The sequence below is a fragment of the Bidens hawaiensis genome, unplaced genomic scaffold (genome assembly GCF_021521415.1).
Source record: "Bidens hawaiensis isolate Kalapana, Puna unplaced genomic scaffold, B.hawaiensis_p1.1 tig00029877_1, whole genome shotgun sequence".
NCBI classification, from domain to species: Eukaryota; Viridiplantae; Streptophyta; class Magnoliopsida; order Asterales; family Asteraceae; genus Bidens; species Bidens hawaiensis.
The window spans coordinates 97,323-117,429 of record NW_027494958.1 but is presented as its reverse complement, the minus strand read 5'-3'; the positions used below and the strand labels follow the sequence as shown (position 1 = coordinate 117,429).

The 20,107-nt window shown below is 31.7% G+C and overlaps 1 long non-coding RNA gene across 1 annotated transcript; it reads left to right on the top strand.

Moving 5' to 3' along the window:
* The first annotated feature begins 227 nt into the window (after positions 1–227).
* Positions 228–1,854, top strand: LOC143579581 (uncharacterized). Its single transcript, XR_013143491.1, has 4 exons — positions 228–757; positions 1,032–1,166; positions 1,246–1,404; positions 1,578–1,854. It is a non-coding gene; the product is annotated as an uncharacterized LOC143579581 (long non-coding RNA).
* The last annotated feature ends 18,253 nt before the right edge of the window (positions 1,855–20,107 follow it).

The window sequence follows — 20,107 nt, the reverse complement described above, 5'->3', positions numbered from 1 at the left end:
TTATTCACCAATCGATTGACTGATTACTTGATTAATATAATTGATTATGCTGGCTACCATTTGGAACCGTAGGTAGCGGTTTTCGGTGGCCGGATTTTCCGTCGCCGCATTCTATTTGGGAACCGTGGTTCCGTTTCGGAACCCTTGGCGGTAGAGTGGTCATGGTGATAGTCTGTTGTGGTTGGTGATTGTTGGTAGTAAACATTTTCCGATCTACGGTCGTTGCTGTTGCCAACGGCTATACAGCCGTCGATGGCGGCCCGGTTTCCATTTGGAGTTGTAGGCGGGTTAACTGTCGTCTATCGTTGGCAGTCCCAATTTGGAACCATTGGTGGCGGTGTCGTGGTGATTGTGTGTAGTTAAACCTTTTCCAACTTGCTGTTGCCCGCGGCTATACTGCTGTCTATGTGAGTGGTTCATCCCTTGCCGATCGTCGGTTATTACCTACTGTTGCCGGGTTTATTTCAGAACCCTAGGTGGCGTGGTGTGGTGTCGCAGTGGTCTGGTGGGGGTATGGACCTACTATTAAATCAGTAGAGAAACAGAGAGATGGGTGTTCGCCTGTCGTTGGCGGCGGCTTTCCGGCAGTGGTGTTAACATTTTTTTCCGAATACTTGCCATATTCAGCCGTCTATGGCGGCGACCGACCTTGAACATGGCAGCGGAGATCTGAGCCATCTGACAATCTATGTGGTATTGCTACTTCGTTGCTCAATTACAAGAGTGAAATGTCATTTACTTGACAGCTTCGGTTGAGGTAATTGTTTTCGACTCAACATGTTGATGTACAACAATCAGGCTATAGTTTGAATTAGTAGGAGGCTATGTAGATTTCAGTTTAATATCTGAGTTTATGCTCACCAATTCAAATTAACTTAACTTTAATACAATATAACAAGGCAAAACTAGACTACTCAGCATTCCACCGCTTCACTAAGGTAATTCAATTAAGTATTCATCAGTTTAACAAAAATATGGTCAGACTTCATATTTTGTGTTTTATATTTAAGTAATTGTTTGGTTAATTGCAGGTTATTTGCTTACATAGCAAGCAAATAGAGCGCTTCCACCTATTTGATCAGTTGCAAGTCAGAAAGCGTACCGGCTTTAGAATAGAGGAACTAAAAGGGGCATGTCAGATGCATCTTCCTTGGCTGCAGTGGTATGTATGTTCATTTATGGTTTTGATTTCATGATTTGACAATTTTCAAGAAATTTGAGTTTCTTATTTTTTGTTCTTAGAAGACTTTTGTTGCACTTGATCAAAAGTTGTCTTACCTACTCAGTATTTAGAGTTTAGACGTTTGGGACAGTATTAACAGCCAGATTCATCGCATTTGTTTCACTGATGGTCAAGACTGTGACACCAGTTTCAATCCGCTCACCATTCAATTTTGAATTGAGGTTAGCGTTTATTACATTATTATTGAAATGTACACAATATTTTTGAATTTGAATAAGGTACTTTTCCTTTTACTACTAGCTGGCATGTAGCAATTAATTTACATTTTGTATTCTTTGTTTTTTTATTCTTTGTAAACAGACTACATGGTTGGAATGCACACAAATGCAATAAGACTACATGGTTGGAATGCACATAAATGAAATAAGTTTTGTTCCTAGCTGGTGTATCATAAAGTTCATAGTCTGCTATACATTGCTCTATATATAAATTCCACGATGTTTAGTCTATATCAATATATCATGCGTTTGTTGCATCACATTTACTACATGTATAAAGCACTACTGGGTGGTAAGTAGAGCCAAATAAAGCATATTAATTCTACTATAGATCATTCATACTTCAATAGCGAATCAGTTCAAAGTGAATGTTTTTTTATGGGGTATACTAATGTGCGTAGAAGCTGTCAAGTAGAAACTGAGTGTTACACATCTTAACCCCCCTGTCAAGTCGAAACTGAGTGTTACGTCTTAACCCCTGCTACAACACCGCGGCGGGTCTTATCAGTAGTATATTTAATTTGCAACTTTCTTATGCATATAGGTTTGTACATGCTGCTGATGTGGTTGTACCTTTGTTTTGTTCTTGGTGCCCTGCCACGCGTCCGTTTAAAGCCACGCACCGTTTCTACCTCTTCCACTTATGAGACAAAAACACCTGTTTCTTCCCTTTTTCCACTTTCTTCTACTCCATAGCTGTACTCCATGGTTTACCCTCACTTTTCCGATTCAATACACAGTGTGTCGATGAGCTTCAAATACATTCTGTGAATATAGGATGCTGTACTTTTTACTTCACTTTTGGTTCTTCCACGTGGGGTTTTCTTTACAGGTGTGTAACTCTAGACGGAGACACATGAAAGTATTCAGATATAGATATAGATACAGAGATAATAGGGAGATCAACGACGACGACCGTGTTGCGGACAACAATAGCCGACGGCCACCGGAAGCTGATCTTCATCGTCGTCTATCTTCCCTTCTTATATATGTTTAGTGCAACCATTCAGGTACAATAATCCTCTACATTTCCGCACTTATTCCATAATCACTCCCAAAATAGAGTCCTTTATGAATTTCTACATCAATAACTCGATTAACCTGTTCGGTTGTGTTTTGGATGGTAAAATCGTTGCAACTTTTGTTCAGTCAGTTTGATTTTACGGACCTATGGTTTACATTTAAATGATTATTTAGTTTTGATTGTTCAGCATAAACAATTTTTTATCATCCACATCAAAATAAATATTTGATTGTATAAGTTAGTGTTAAATTGTTTTTTAGTTCAACCTATTTATTGATTTGGGTATACAGGGAAACATGATGTCAACTCATGCAAGGAACACATTATTGAGGGATTTCAAGAGGTTACATAAAAGATCCTCTTGCTGGTATCATGGTTTTACTTAACATTATGTAGAATATAAGAATATAAGATGATTTATTGATTAGTTTTATTTGCATTGCAGTCCAGACGATACTCCTTGGGATGAAAATGTTGTTTTGCATTCATCTGAACTGAAGAGTTGATGATAACACTTCACCTTATGTCTTTAGCAGGTTAGGGTTTGCAATTCAGAAAGGGGTGGCGGCGCAGCTTGTTGCCCGCCTACCTGCTATGTTGATGTAATATCTATGTTTCTATATAATAATAATCCAACTTCAAACTTAAAAAAATAAAAATAAAAAATAAAAAATAAATAAATAAATTTGAGATTATGATATTGATTTGTTACAGGTTCTTGAATCGGCTAGAAAGGCGACAAAAGATAAGAAACTGGAATCCATTTTGCATAACTTACCAATTTATCCTTAGTGATTGTTGCATATTTAGGTTGTCTACATTACTTATTTAAACTTATTCTTAAACAGGTTTGATTGATTCTCAGTTTGATTGTAAGTTGCTTGGTTTGAGGTAAATATCATTTTCTCATGTTTATTTTATGGCTGGGGGGAGGGCGACGACTCCCGACCCCATTTTTGGGTTTTCTCAATTAGGGCTTATCTATGTTTTTGGTTGCCTCTGGTATTATTCATTCATCTATCCCCCACAACAATTGTGAAAACATCATACCTTTATTACTTTTTTAGTTCATTTCAGTGAAAATTAGCAGCTTGCTAAGTGATACATGCAAGTGCTATTATGCTATGATAACTGAGGTGCAACCATAGGATTAACCGTTTAGATAATGCTTTAGAAACTTGAGTTGTGAAAGTGAATTTCACATTTGGATATGAGAAGGCAACTGGCTTTTGACCCTAGATTGCTAAGGATATGCTTAATCCTTTCTCATGTTAATTCTTAAATTAGTATTCCCATGATACATTTATTGTAGGATTAATTTAGTTATATTTTCAGTTCTTACAGCAGAGATACTTGGTCTGAGAGATGAAACCTACAAAAGGGAATTCATTTTCTCTGTAGTTTAATGATGTTACAATCTATTTTTTAATAATATTTAAGCATACGTAAGTGTAATAAAACTCACTTATAATAACATTTCTTATGGGTTTAACTTTTTAGTTTTGTTGCTTGCAGCTCATTAATGAGAACAAATGGTATTTATCAACTAAAGTTGTTTGAACTAGCAATGAAAGCGGACATGTCAATCATTGTCAGCAGGGCTACACAACGCGGATGGGCAATAAGTTATGACACAAAGAGCAATCGAACGACCTCCTTAACAATAACACCAACAACACCCAACCGAGAAAAACAAGCTCAAAAAGACCTAACCATGCATCTGGTAATTCTATCGTTCCCTACCAAGAAACACGTTCGTTATATCTACTATAACCTTCGAAACAAGATTCTAAGACAAATATATTACTCTTACAGGTTCTGCAGATGATGAGTCTAAATAAAAAAAAAACAAATGACTACCACCTGAAGAATGCAAAAACTCTTTTGGTAATGAAGTGGAGGCCAGTAGCCAATATCCCAATATCTGGCTAGCAATGACCGCGCCATCACTTTGTCAGCTGTTGAAGTGGGTTAGCTAGCTAAATACAACAGCCATGTTTTGTAAATGATATTAACTCATAAACTAGGCAGATAGTTCCTAGGTTGAACACAACTGCCACACTTTGTAAATGGTCAAAGTAGGCTAATTTTGTGAACTTAAGGCATTATAACTACCACTTATATTATGACTTACAATGCAATTCTCATATCGCACTACAATACACTTTTCATAACCCAACGCAACGCGCAGGTATTGAAAACTAGTTTATGTTTAAACTGAAACCTAAACACAAAAAAAATTATATATTCACAGTAATATAAATTTTTTTTAATAAACCCGTGTAAGACGTGGGCTAAAAGCTAGTATATATATATATAGATATATATATATATATATAGGAAATTATCAAGAGAGAACTCATCCTTAAAGAGAGAACTAGAAAATTAATAATGAAGTATTTTTAATTTAATTAAAAAAAATATTTTTATATTTTTTTTCTTTCGTCCTTCTTATATGTTGTTATTCTTCACCATAAAAAAATATAAAAATAAAAATTTAAAAATTGTTGTAAAGAATATACGCAATACATTGACTTTTTTATAATGCATATGCGTAGTAGTGTGTATTTTGATATTTAAATAATGTTGAATAGCATATATACAGTTGTTTGTATTATATATTTGTAATAGTGTTACATTATATACAAAAATAAAAAATAATCGATATAGTGCATATGTGCATTAATGTTGTATTACATATATGCGATAGTGTGTTGTGCATACAATTATTAGTGTTTTATTTGCATATATTTAATATTGTGTATAATGCATTTGTGTTGTATGCAATAAAACACTATTTTATATATATGCAATACACATTAATGCACATATGCATTACATCGACAATTTTTTATGAACATTATCATCTTATTGGAAGAAGAAAAGAAAAAAAAATCTCAAAGTACGTATTATTTTTAAAAAAAGTTAAAATAATTTTTTAGTAGTTCTCTAGTTCTTTCTTTAAAAAGAGTTCTCTCTAGATCTCAGCTATATAATATATATATATATATATATGTGTGTGTGTGAATTAAGATCATGTGAGAACTATTTTGAAATTAAGAACTTTGAAAACCATTTTAGACCATAAAAAACACTCTTCTTAACAAAAAATAAAAAAATATATATAAAACAAAAAACACTCAAAAATATAAAAAACCAAAAAATTTTATTTTTCATTCCGGTTTTATAAAAAAAAATAAATAAATATTGAAAAAAAATATCGGTTTAACAAAATTATACACATATGTATAATATTTAGTTTTTTAATTTTATACACGTTTTTTTATACACATATGTACAATTTAAGGTAAATGATAATCTACATATGTGTATATTACGTAAGTAAAATTAAATGAAATTATACACATGTGTATAATACAAAGCTTTTTTTTTATGAAACCGGAATGAAATATAAGAATTTTGGTTTTTTTACTTTTTTTAAAATTTTTGTTTATATCGTTTTATGATTTTTTTAAATATTCTTTTAGAGATTTTTTTTTGTGGCTCAAAATGGTTCTCAAAGTTCTCAATTTTCAAATGATCTCTTAGGATCTTTACCCACACACACACACACACACACACACATATATATCAGGATAATGAGAGAACTTTTTTGAAATTGAGAACCATTTTGGATCACAAAAAACTCAAAAATTAAAAAAATTATAAAATTTAAAAAAAAACACAAAAATCAAAAAAGTAAAAAAACCAAAATTTTTATTTTATCATCCCGGTTTCATAAAAAAACAAAAAAAACTCGGTTTAGCTAAATTATATACATATGCACATTTACATGTTTTTTGTACACATATTTATAATTTAAGATAAATCATACTGTACATATGTGTATAATACGACGTTTTTTTTTATTTTTTTAATGAAACCGGAATTGAATGAAATATAAGAATTTTGGTTTTACTTTTTTAAAATTTTTATTATTTTTGGTTTTATAATTTTTTTAAATATTTTTTTAAATGTGTTTTTAGTGATACAAAATGTTCCTCAAAATTCTCAATTTGTAAAGGGTTCTTTTAAGATCCTTACCTATATATATATATGTGTGTGTGGAATTGGACGTGAAGGGTTTTTAAAACACATTTAGTCGTTAAATTATATGGATGATGATGGAAATGAGAATTTCAATCTAAATGCTCTTATAAGGTATACGAATACTAATTATAACTGGGCAAAAAGTATTCAACATTTAGTGTTTGGAAAAAAAATATCCTTTACTTGTGTTAAGACTCATCAATAAGTCTTTCAAGACACATATCTTAATAATTTTGTTGAAATGCATAATTAGAAAGAATTTTTTTTATTAATATACTAGATTTAGAGCCCGTAATAATAAAGTTGCAAATAAAGCAATACATAATGTATATGGAAAAATGCATTACATTTATGCGTGTATCAATACAATGTGTACATAAATTAAATTTATTTATCACAAAATGATTTCTTTTAAAAAGAATAAGAATTTAATAAAATAAAAATAATAACGCACGTGTAAAAACATACTCGAGAATGCTCCATCTATTGGAAATTTCATTCTCAGTATCATATATGTATAATCAAAAGAGTTTTGGTTATAAACCAATTTAGGAGAATACTTCTTATACAATAATAGCTTTGAACTACATCATGAAAAATATTTTGATATGTTTGAGGGGGTTTCTCGACTTTGCCATAATGATAACATAAAAAATAACACGTGAACCCCTTCAATTTTGTGAATGTTTTGCTTCACTTGAGCGTAATTCTGTATGACATGCTTCACATACAACATTACTATTCAAGGAAAAGTCAATATTAACACAAATGTTTCAAATTTGATAAAAGTTAGAAATATTGATAGGCTTGGAGGAGGCATGTCAGAGGCGTTCGTCATTTTTTCCTTAAATTTTAATAATCGTGGCAAAAATACTCAATTTGTCAAATCCCGAATCTTTTGATTATTTACAAAAATGTGATTGAAAATAATTCCGAAACCCAATCACATTTAAAATTCTAACTTTCATTTGTTTTACATATTTAAGTCAAAACTTTGAACATGTAACAAGTTTGACGATAAATGTATTTGCATTCTCAAATTTTAAAAATATTCAGGTTACCCATTTTTTACCCGTAACAAATTCTGAGCAAAATGTAGTTAATTTGTACTAAAACCTATTTACCAACTTTTGACCCGTAACAATCAAATTTAAGTTCCACAAAAAAACCCGAAACAATCCTTGATAAAAAAACCAAGAAATTAAATATGGTAAACTTTATTATATTTGAAAGTGATTGTTGGTTCATAATGTTAGTAGTTCAGTATCTAGTATTTTGTATGTGTCTGTAATCGTGTTAGATTGTTTGTTTTGGTTTTGGATATTGTGTCACATAAGTTCGCCTGGGATGTAGGCGAACTTGTAGACAAGCGAAGTTATGACAACTTCGCCTAGCATGTTAGGCGAAGTTGTCGAGGATTATAAAACCTCACTTCGGCTTGGTTTTTGGCAGAGTTTTTGGGCAGAACGTGTAAGTGATATTGAGATCACGTGTTGAAGTGTTGCAATACAAACATGTTTATTAGTATTGTAACGTGTGTTTGTGTATCGTCTCAACGTATTATATATCTTACGCTCGTATCGTATTACGTGGGGATTCCGCACCCTCGTGTTACGAGATATTCCTGTGTAGATCCGGCTGGGAACCTACAAGTGGTATCAGAGCTTTGGGCTCTTATGCTATGGTTCGAGATCTGCGTTTTGGTGTTTCTGGCACGTTTCTGATGTGTTTTTGGCCGAACAGCCGCCGTAGGCGAAGTTACTGGGTTCGGGCGAAGTTGTTGCTTAAATTTTAGGGTTTAGGCGAAGTTAGCAGCCAGGCGAAGTTATAGCCAGGCGAAGTTAGTGAGGGGCGAAGTTGACTTTTAGGCGAAGTTGACTTTTGGGCGAAGTTAAAAAAAAATTAAAAAAAAAAACAAAAAAAAAATAAAAATAAAAATTGTTTGGAGTTCTCGTCTGTATGGCCAGGTGTACATGATCATTGTGAGACCGAAAGTGTTGTTCCGACAACGAGTGAAACTTGGTATCTCTTGGTCTTACGTGTGAACAAATACGGGTCAACTCTGGATATGGAGTTGAAGTTGTGAATGGGATATTGATTGAAACTGGATATTGACACATATTTGGGTGTTTGTGGGCAAAGAAATTGTTGTTGTTCAAGGTTGACCAACTGAAGAAAGTCAAATCGAACTAAAGGTTTTCGTCATTACTGGATTGCGGTCAGAGCATATTATTTATGTTATTTTCAAGGCGTTCGAGAATTGGACCCTGTTACGATTTTGGAACAAGTTGGATTTAATCGGGAATTAACTTGTTTATGTTCTTGATCGTTATCCATGGTGATTGAAGATGCTTCGGATTAATTAATGGTCATGTGTGTTAGATTCTGTCAAGGTGGTTTTGTGATGAAATTGATCACTTGATGTTGAGTAGTTGAAGATTGAACCTTATCTTACTATACAATTCCGACGTGTTGGTGAAGTTGTGGAGGGAGCCCAACTTCACGTGTTGGTGAAGTTAGAAGGACTTCACGTGATTGGTTGAGATGATCAATTAGGCACGGGGATGCATGCATGTCAAAGACCTAGATCGATATAGTCGGAGGAGCTTACACTGAATGGGAGATCTGATATGGAAGACGCCGGGTGATTGGTAAATTTGTGAAGCTACAAGACAGTTTCAGACATGGCTGGTTGAAGACAGGATGGATGTTGCATGTATATGTGATGTTCAAGTTTGAAGATCACAGTGCAATTGAGTCCTACTAGAAGAAGAAAACAGAAGATCATCAGTTAAGGGGGTGTCTGTTGGTGCATGTTTTGTAACAGATGATCTTTTGTGTTTGTTAGAATTGAGAGCAACGGTCAAAGGGGAGTCTGTTAGTGCATTTTGTGACCGTCGCTATGCAATTCTGACCAGCGGAGACGCCATAGGCGAAGTTAGAACAACTTCGCCTACAGGCCCAAGCCCAAGCCCTCGAAGTTGGTTATCTATATATATGTGTGTCTTGTTTAGGGTTTCGTATCCAGAAAGTTAGAGTATTTTGTGATCAGTTCAATTGTCTAGAGAGAAACAGAGAGGGAGAGTCGTGTGGGACGACCCGGGGTAGAGCTCACCTCGGGTCGGCCGTGTCTTTGTTTATGTTCGGTTTGTAATGTGGTTTGGTGATTATATGAAGGTTCTGCAGATTCGTTTATTCCATTCGTGTGTTTGTTTATGTGGAATCGTGTTATTCGTCTTCTACACCATTAAACGAGTCTAGGAGGATTCCGCACTCCTAGACCTCGTGCGGATCTCGTATCGATCAGTGAAGCCCTGGGGGGACTTACAGTGATTATACTATTCTTACAATTTAACACACCCACATATAATTAACCGAAAAAATAAATGAATAGATTTTAAATCATATATTTATAATTTATAAATTTATATGACTATATGTAGAATATCAACAGATAAATTGATTGATTATTAAAAGATTCAACTTGAAAGCATATATTTATAATTTAATGATTAAAAACTTGTTTTAGAAAATGAAAGCATATTCGATTATTTTACAATCTTTAACAATATAGAGAGTATAATATCTTAATGAAAACATTTAAAATTATATTTTTTTTTCAACATTTAACAAACACTGTTTGTTATTGATTTTTGGATTTTACAAGTATGTTGTGAAATATATTTTAACAATTTATAGTAGTATAATATGTAAATATTTATTTTTATAAAAATGTATAAATATAATATTAAATAGAGTTTATAGGAAAGTAAATATATTAATCATGTTAGTGTAAAAGGAAAGTAATAATTATTGATTTGTGACATGTATTAGATTTGGAGGGAAAAAAATTGTGAGGATTAATCATGAATCAACATGTGTCCACAGCTATTTTATTTTATTAGAACAGGTAGATTTCTTTATTTGTCTTTCAAAAGCAACTGACTATCAGATCAATTTCTTATAATTTTTTTATCCTATAAAGATATGATATAGTCAAGTCTATAACCGCACCGTGACATTAAAAGGAATTAAAAATTGTGCCCAAAAGTGAAACTCACACCAACAACATAAATACCAAAGTAGCCACATTGATTAAACTTTAAATATATTGACTACCCAAAATGCAATACTTTTCACTTTAGAATGAAACTTTTGAATTTTAGTTTTTTTTGACCATTTTTCTTTGAGAATATTCTTTGAAGAAAAACAAACTTTTCCGGATTAGTAATTATTTTCAAACATTTTAATATGAAAAACAAAAGGAACTTTTGGTTCTCCATTTAAAAATAACAAAGTTCAACACATTATGCATGAAATTTTATCCGCTGAGAGTGGTGACAAGTGACAACCATTTCTAACGTTGTTTTCTATGGTGGGTGGCATCAAAACCCCTCCATAATATCACGTTATCGTCACGTATAAACGGACTTCAAATCTATAACGTCTCGATGTGGTTTAAAGCCCCTTAGGCGTCCCAAAATATATATAAATATATATGTATGTGTTTGTATGAGAGAGAGAGAGAGAGAGAGAGAGAGAAAGTAGAAGGACCCACAAAGACGCTGGTCGTTCCAAAGCCCCCCCTCTTAAACCGCGCCCCTCGATGATGTTTCGCGCCTTCCGCACCGCAAAGCAACCCACTTCTGCGCCCATAGTGTGAAGTATAACCATCAATCATCTTTCACCACCTTTCTTACTTTTTTTTTTCATATTAGAGTCATATCATTTTATTCCTAAATCATCATTAATCCATTTTTCAATTGTTGTAATAATCCATCTTACTTTTTTTCCCTTTAATTAAATTTATTTTCAACTAAAAACCATCAATATATTAAAACTAATAAAAACCTCAATATAAGATTTTTTAAAAAAACATCTAAAAAACATTAAAACAAAACACTAAAAGTACTAAACTAGAAAAACATAATATTAATCCTCCACTTTGGATTCGCCGGAGTTGGAGTCATCTCGAGTCAGAGCCAAAACCAAAGCTTCAAACTGTGGATGATTTCTTAAAGCATCCCTAGCTTTGATGTGCTAAAAAACCCTTGTTTAAGACATAGTTTTTGTAACATTCGTTACTTTTTAAACCCGAAAACCTGACCCATTTTAAATTTTCGGTTTTGTTCTATTTAAAATTTATATTTTTTTATCATATATATATATATATATATATATATATATCTTAAAGTTTCGTTACATGTATATTTAAGTTTTTGGGTATATATATTCGCTGAACCGGCTCATTTTGTCGTTTCAATTTATTATTATTCCTTGTTTATTAGTAATATATTATACTCAAAGATTTACGATTATTTGGAGATTTATATAAGCGAGTCCCCGAACTATCCGCGTGTAATTCGAACATATTTACAAATCATTAACTTTAATTTCATTTATATAACATTTAGAAGTACAAGGTCCAAAACGTAAATGTATTTTAATTTATATTTAAAAGAAACATTAAAGATGTAGGGCTAAAAGTGTAAATTCATTTCAAATAATATAATAATAATAAAAATGGAAAAAAATGCAGCAGCCCTATCGTCCTTTTCACGATTTTCCGGCCGAAAGTCCGGCGACCGGATTTCCGACGCCGGCGATATAAAGAACATCAAAATATTGTTCGTTTGATCCGTTAATTTAACCCAAACGATCTCTCCACCAATAATAAACATATATGCGCGATTTATTTCGACATTAACGTCCTAATTAACTATAATTAATCATTAAACCGTCGGGTTATAATTAAAATCGCTATAACAACCATTAAACGTCATACGATCCGATTGAGACTATAAATAGGACTCACCTTCAACTAAACTTGTACCAACCATCTTTTTCATCTCAAACACTCTCAATATCTTGTAATAATCTCTCAATTTCGTTTTTCCGGCGAGGTTCCGTTCGCCATCAATTCGGCACTATACAAGGTATTTGTTATATGGGTTTGATTCATTTTTGGCCGTCTAAGATAACCCGTAAACTTAATTGATCAAACATGGAACCATTTAATAGTTTTGAATTTCTAGGGTTTACAATGGAGAAGATGAACATGTAGTATATTTTATATATATTTGTTTCTGGTAATTTAATCAATTTCTGATAATTAATCAACAAACAAGCTAGACTGGTTGGTTAAAGCATGTGTGTATGGGCAAGAGGACCTGGGTTCGAACCCGGGTTAGCCTGTTTACTTTTTCTATTTTCTTTTCACTAAACCTTTCTTTTATATATTAAACTAAATAAAATTTATTTATATTTATATATATAAAAGACTATATTATCTTAAGCTAAATAAAAACAGTTATAATCTCTTTTCACCTATAAACCCGACTTTCGTTTCGTTAAGTTTTCGATAGAAACCCGATTAATATTAATTTAATAAATATTATTTCATTAAACTTTATATCACGCTAATATAATTATTTTTAAAGATATATTACGTGAAGATCCATAATTCGTAAACATTATAAATCTCAAAGCCCGACAAATTCGTTTTAAACTCGTTATAATTATATATATTACTATATTATGTTTTGTTCGTTAACCCTATAATTCGTTAACACCTTTATTTTCAAAATAGAATATATCGTCAACACCAATATTTCCTAACCTTTACCATATTCAAACTTATAAATCTCGTAACTTAAATAATATTAAATTAATACATCGTTAATAATCCATTAAAATATAATATTATAATATCAACTTCATAAAATAATAAAACATATATTAAACACTTCGAATCCCTGACAACCCGATCTATTTACTTTGTATGTCGTTAGTAATAATAAATTTTGTATTTTTAATTCTAGTTCGTGACGTTCAATTGCTTCGGTTCCTTTTACGCGCTTTGAGTTTTATTTCAAGTTTGTCTTCAACTTCAAGGTGAATTTCTCACACCCCCTTTTTACCCTTTTTAACTATTTTGAGGGTAGCATATATATCCTATCAACAATTCAGTTTCGTTTATTCATTATTTACAAACTAAAATTCGCTACATGGACTTGTGTGTTTACTTGTTACTTGCTACAAATTACTTGCTCATGGATTACTTCAAGATAGTATGATCATACGCCCCTCTTTGCGCTCAATACATTTGTTGTTATGAGTAGAAAATGGCCTCATTATCCGAGTACGTTGGTGCATAATCCCAACTGGAAAGGACCTTACTTGCGCTTATCTGAGTACGCTAGTGCACAATCCCAGTTGGAAAGGATATTACTTGCTCATTTACACTCGTTCATGGAATTGTATGATTTTTATGTACGTATATCAAAACTTGTGTGAACTCACCAACTATTCATATAGTTGACCTTTATTTATATATATGCTACAAGTACCTTATGCAGAGTATGCTGCCGTGACGAAGACACTAGAACTTAGGTTATATTAATAAATGGACAACTGTTAATTGTTCTTGTATTTCCCTTGTATTTCTTGTTGCAAAATTGTGTACTTGATGCTTAAATTAATTAATGATAATATTGTCACTTAATAGTGTCACATGTGTTTTGAGCAATCCGTACGTCACACTCAGGCGTTTCCGCTTTAGCCGGGGTGTTACAGATTGGTATCAGAGCCATGACTATAAGATAAAACATTAGACGTAGTGTTCTAGTTGGTTATAGTTTATTTGCTTAATTGTTTAGGTTTCATGATTATAAATTATGTGAGCCTAATTTGATTGTTCAATGCACATTATTTGGATATTATTGATTTGTTTATGCCTCATGTACGCAAATACTATTATACTGATGATTCAATTACTTCAATTACACAAGCACACACAAGTCCAAGGCTTATGCCTTAAAACAAAGAGTTTTTCCAACATTTTCAATTATTGATTTTTATGTGGTGTTCCGATATTTAGTCTTCTTAAAGATGGTTCTATATGGCGGGTATGTAGTAAACTGTAAGGGGGACGTGCCTGTTTTCCAAAACTCTTGACACCAAGGTTACTGAAACCTAAGGATAAGCAATGCGTATAAATCCCAATCAGACGCGGGACCCGGTTGCTTACATGGAGAGTTAGGAAAGAGCATGAACTCTATTAAGCCAAAGCATACCACTTTCAACGCCATATGAATCACAACTTTAAGTTTTCAAACGCGACCATGTTCTCTTTGTGAAAAGAATATGGTTGCACTCCTCTATGTTTTACAATGTGTTTTAACTGGAAAGTCTGTACACGAATACCCAGCTTTCGGTTCGATTTAATTTCGCCTTTTATACGAGAATAGTTAAGTTTTAAAAATTTTGTGACACGTTTTCTTTATTTATACGCTCATTTACAGCTTAAACTTTTAAAAGTTTGCAAAGTAATAACCGAATTTCAAACAATTCCTTTGTTATTTTACTATTATGTTTAGAATTGAAAATTCAAAAAGTTACGGTGATACATAAATGGTTGAATTTCGATTTGATTACTATATTATTTTATTTATTTACTACAACATTTTAGAATTGAAAATTCGAAAGGTCATGGTGATACATGAATGGTCGAATTTCAATTCGATTACCTTACTGTTATACTCATTTACTCTTATGAATTCAAATTTAAAAGTCATTGTGGTTCATTAACACTCGATTTTCAATTCGATTTAACTATTTATTGTTAAGTTTAATACTTTTTCCATATGATTATTCAATAATTTATGAGGTTTTCATTTATTGAAAGGTGAAAACTCATGACGTTTCATGGGAATTCCAATTTCGATTTCAAATTTTGTTTCATAAGATTTCTTTTCTTTACTTGTTTTCATTGATGTATCTATTAGTCGTTTTCATACTTACGTCTCAAGTCACGCGAATTCTTCACGTTCCGTAACATGCTTCCTTGTTTTCTTAGTTGTCACACACAACTCACAAAATGACAATCCAAGTTATCAAGTAAATGGCCTCCGCGATCCCGATCACCCCACGTTTGATCGCACCTACCTTCATCGCTATAGTTAATTCAAATTCAAACCCAGCACCATACTTGTTAACGCAAACTAAACCCAACCGAAAGGCCTCACCCCAAAACACACCCTTTGTACAGTATGTGTAAATTCCACCACTTTACTTCCCTGAAACGTGGATATACCTCAATTTGTGGTAGATTCAATTATCACTTATTGCTAAAACCTAGCCAAACTCAATGCCACCCATCCATCTGCAAGACGTGTACCTAACCATTTGTCTCAATCATATGTTTGACCATATGCTTTAAGTCTACTATCATCATGGTGATCCTATCACACCTGCCACTTTAAAAGGCCTAACTTGTTTCCACCATGCAACATCCTAACCCCTCATCCTTTGTCGACCTTACACGATTTTCCGGTTTCAATACTTAGATTTTTACAAAACTCATCAAACTCGTCTATATTTTCTTTTGCATACTTTCTTATATTTTCTCTCTTTTACTAACACCTCGCGCTTAAACCTATATCTTTGGCTGTTTTTAACTTTCAATCAAATGGTTTTTCTTTAAAAAGGATTTATTACCTCTATTATTATTATAGTAATTATTATTATTATTATTATTATTATTATTATTATTAAAGTTATTAACATTATCATCATTATTAATATTACTATTACCATTATTATTATTACCATTACCGTCATCATTATTATTATTACAATCATTATTAATAAAATTATTATTATTATTATTTATACTATTTATTATTATTATTATTAGTAATTTTATTATTACTAGTATTATCTTCACCACTAATAATAATGTAATTATTCTTTCAAACAATATTTAAAGTAAACTTTTTTTTTGTTTCAAACAAGTATTAAGCTCTTTAAGGTCATTTTTCATTGAACAAGTCAAGTAACCTGACAATTATTTTTTTTCCTAGGTCGCGGGCCAAAAGAAAGCATTTTTATGTGAAAGTTTCAAAAAATTCGCGAGTCTTAGCAATACCTAAAAATCTTTTATCTAAATAATATAGAATAAATCTTATTTCACCAGGAGATACAAAAACACCACGATTTACAACCGATCTTTGTAAATTAAAATATATGTTGCATCCTTTCCTTTTTTTCCCATTCGTTAATGCCAATGAGTTTCGGCTAAGAAATCATGGCACCACCTCCCACGTCAACCTTCATGCTACAAACAAACCTACATTCGAGAAGACAAACATCGCAAGCTGCATTTACCTTTATTTAATTTCTCCTTTATGTATGTTTCGAACTTACCCAAAGTGAAATCTATCCACTTCTTTAGAATATTGTTACGAAGTTTATTTTGATTGTTGACCTTTGATCCATATTCGTTTGTATCTTACGAAACGAAAATTCGTACATCATTCTTATTCGGTTTACGCTTGTTATTTCCAATCCCGTAGTCTATGACCAGCTTTCCATAAATGTAACCGATAAGGGAAAATTGGGACTATGAACATGTATGTGTACATAACTACCTAATAGAAACTGTATTTTCATATTATTTCTACGTTTGCATATATGTGACCGACTCTCTGGTACTAAATTCGTTTTCTTTGAACCGGACTGTGTCCCATGTAAAGGCTGAGTTATGCTATGTTTATTTTATACAAATTTCTTTGGTAATTTTTGTTCTCTTTCCACACAAAGTTTTTTTATTTGAAACAATTCGTTATTTTTAATTCTTAGACACATGATTGATTTTAATTTCGAGGTTTCAACTACTTACTTTGATAAACTCAAGGTTGCTATTGGAAATTTTCTCACACAAACTTAATGGATTTTAGTATTGTGATACTAGAATTTCGTTTATCCGTTTTATTTCAAATTATTAAATTATATGTTGTAATGCTCACTTTATTTCATCTCAATGTTACCGTTAATTGCGCTGCAATTCATTCGGAGATTTCCATTTTTAAACATCATGATATCTTGATACTTAAAGGTTTCGTTTATTTAAGCTATTCTCGACTCAATGCATTATTAACTTACATGTTCATATTTCGTTGGTTAAATGCTACGTTTACCTACCACGTGATTCTCAACCCCATTATTTCAATTACATATTACGATATTCATAAATCAAATGTTTTCATTCTTTAAATTTCATTACATCGTTTATTTCGTTGTCAAAATCGTTTACCTGGTTCAGACAACGATGATTTCATTTACTCAACCTACGGTTTTTCGTCTTGTTATTGGCCTGAATGGTCTAACAATTTGTTTTGTAATGTTTTTACCCTTTTAATTCATTATTTATTTATTTATTTTTTTCAACGTTATATATGAGAATTTTATTTATTTATCTAAGGTCTATGTCTTAAAACCACACAATAGAGCAAATTATATGGACCATCCGACGATAGAGGTAATTATGGGTCGACACGTAATTATTAAAGTCCTCGCATGGAAAATATAGTAAGTTCGGTTGTGTGAAATAACTCGGAACTTCGAATGATTTTTGGAGAACGGGACAAATACAATATGATAAGGGCATGGTGGATACGCCGCTTGTACATCCTATATATAAGTGTCCATGTCATATTTCCTATGTGTAGCGTTCTTTTGGGTCATTTAAAGATCAGCGTTATTTTATTTTAATATATACAATTTTTAAAACTTCTAACAACTCCGTATATTAGTTGTTCTCTTTTAAATTTTATTTTTATTATAATTTCGGGATGAAATTTCTAAAAGTTGTAAGTCCTGTAACTTTCGTTACTTTTCAAACCCGAAAACCCAGCCCATTTTAAATTTTCGGTTTTGTTCTATTTAAAATTTATATTTTTTTATCATATATATATATATATATATATATATATATATATATATATATATATCTTAAAGTTCCGTTACATGTATATTTAAGTTTTTGGGTATATATATTCGTTAAACCGGCTCATTTTGTCGTTTCAATTTATTATTATTCCTTGTTTATTAGTAATATATTATCCTCAAAGTTTACGATTATTTGGAGATTTAATTAAGCGAGTCCCGAACTATCCGGGTGTAATTCGAACATATTTCCAAATCATTAACTTTAATTTCATTTATATAACATTTAGAAGTACAAGGCCCAGAACGTAAATGTATTTTAATTTATATTTAAAAAAATATTAAAGATGAAGGACTGAAAGCGTAAATTCATTTCAAATAATATAATAATAATAATGGAAAAAAATGCAGCAACCCTATCGTCCTTTTCACGATTTTCCAGCCGAAAGTCCGGCGACAGGATTTCCGGCGCCGGCGATATATGTAACGTCAAAATATTGTTCTTTGATCCGTTAATTTAACCCAAACAATCTCTCCACCAATAATAAACATATATGCGCGATTTATTTGGGGCATTAACGTCCTAATTAACTATAATTAATCTTTAAACCGTCGGGTTATAATCAAAATCACTATAACAACCATTAAACGTCATACGATCCGATTGAGACTATGAATAGGACCCTCACCTTCAACTAAACTTGTACCAACTATCTTTTTCATCTTAAACACTCTCAATATCTTGTAATAATCTCTCAATTTCGTTTTTTCGGCGAGGTTCCGTTCGCCATCAATCCGACACTATACAAGGTATTTGTTATATGGTTTTGATTCATTTTTGGCCATCTAAGATAACCCCTAAACTTAATTGATCAAACATTGATCCATTTAATAGTTTTGAATTTCTAGGGTTTACAATGGAGAAGATGAACGTGTAGTATATTTTATATAAATTTGTTTATGGTATTTTAATCAACAAACAAGTTAGACTGGTTGGTTAAAGCATCTGTGTATGGACAGGAAGACCCGGGTTCGAACCCGCGTCAGCCTGCTTACTTTTTCTATTTTTTTTTCACTAAACCTTTCTTTTATATATTAAACTAAATATATATATATATATATATATATATATATATATATATATATATATATATATAAAAGATCCAATACAAAAAATTGGTTATCATACATTACGTACGATAGATTTCCTATCGTTGATTTCCAATTTAATTAATCTGATTAGTTAAGTACCTATAAGGGTGTTTTTGTCTTTTTACATTGCTTTTCAAAATCGATCGCGCCTGTATTATAAACCGTTTATTATAATTTTGATCACGTATCCAAAAACTGATTAATAATTGAATTGGCGGTTTTGGTTATTCGATTAACTGGACGGTATCGTTGATTGTTTATCGTCATGTATTACGATCATCAAAGTAAGTTTATTTTAGTTTTAGTTTTAATCAATTACTTATGTATTTAGCTGTACACTGTAGGTTTAATCGACTTGATTTTTTAGGTTTTTAGGTTAATATTTTGATGATTTTACGATCAATTATGAATTTTATGAATTTATGTGTTTTTATAGGTGTTTAGTAATTGTGATTCGAATAAACTTCAGATTTATGTGTCGTAATAGCAATTCGCGGGAAGGTTTGTTTGTTGTTTGATTTGAAACGTATTAGAAAGTATATGTTTAGGCAAGTTTTTGTGATTAGGATATTTTTTTGATGTTTTTTAGTTGTATATTATAGGTTTTATGGACTGATAAGTTAATGTGATCATTTTTTAGGTTTTTTTATGTTTTGTATATTATATGATTGATGTTTTGTGTTTATGTATAGG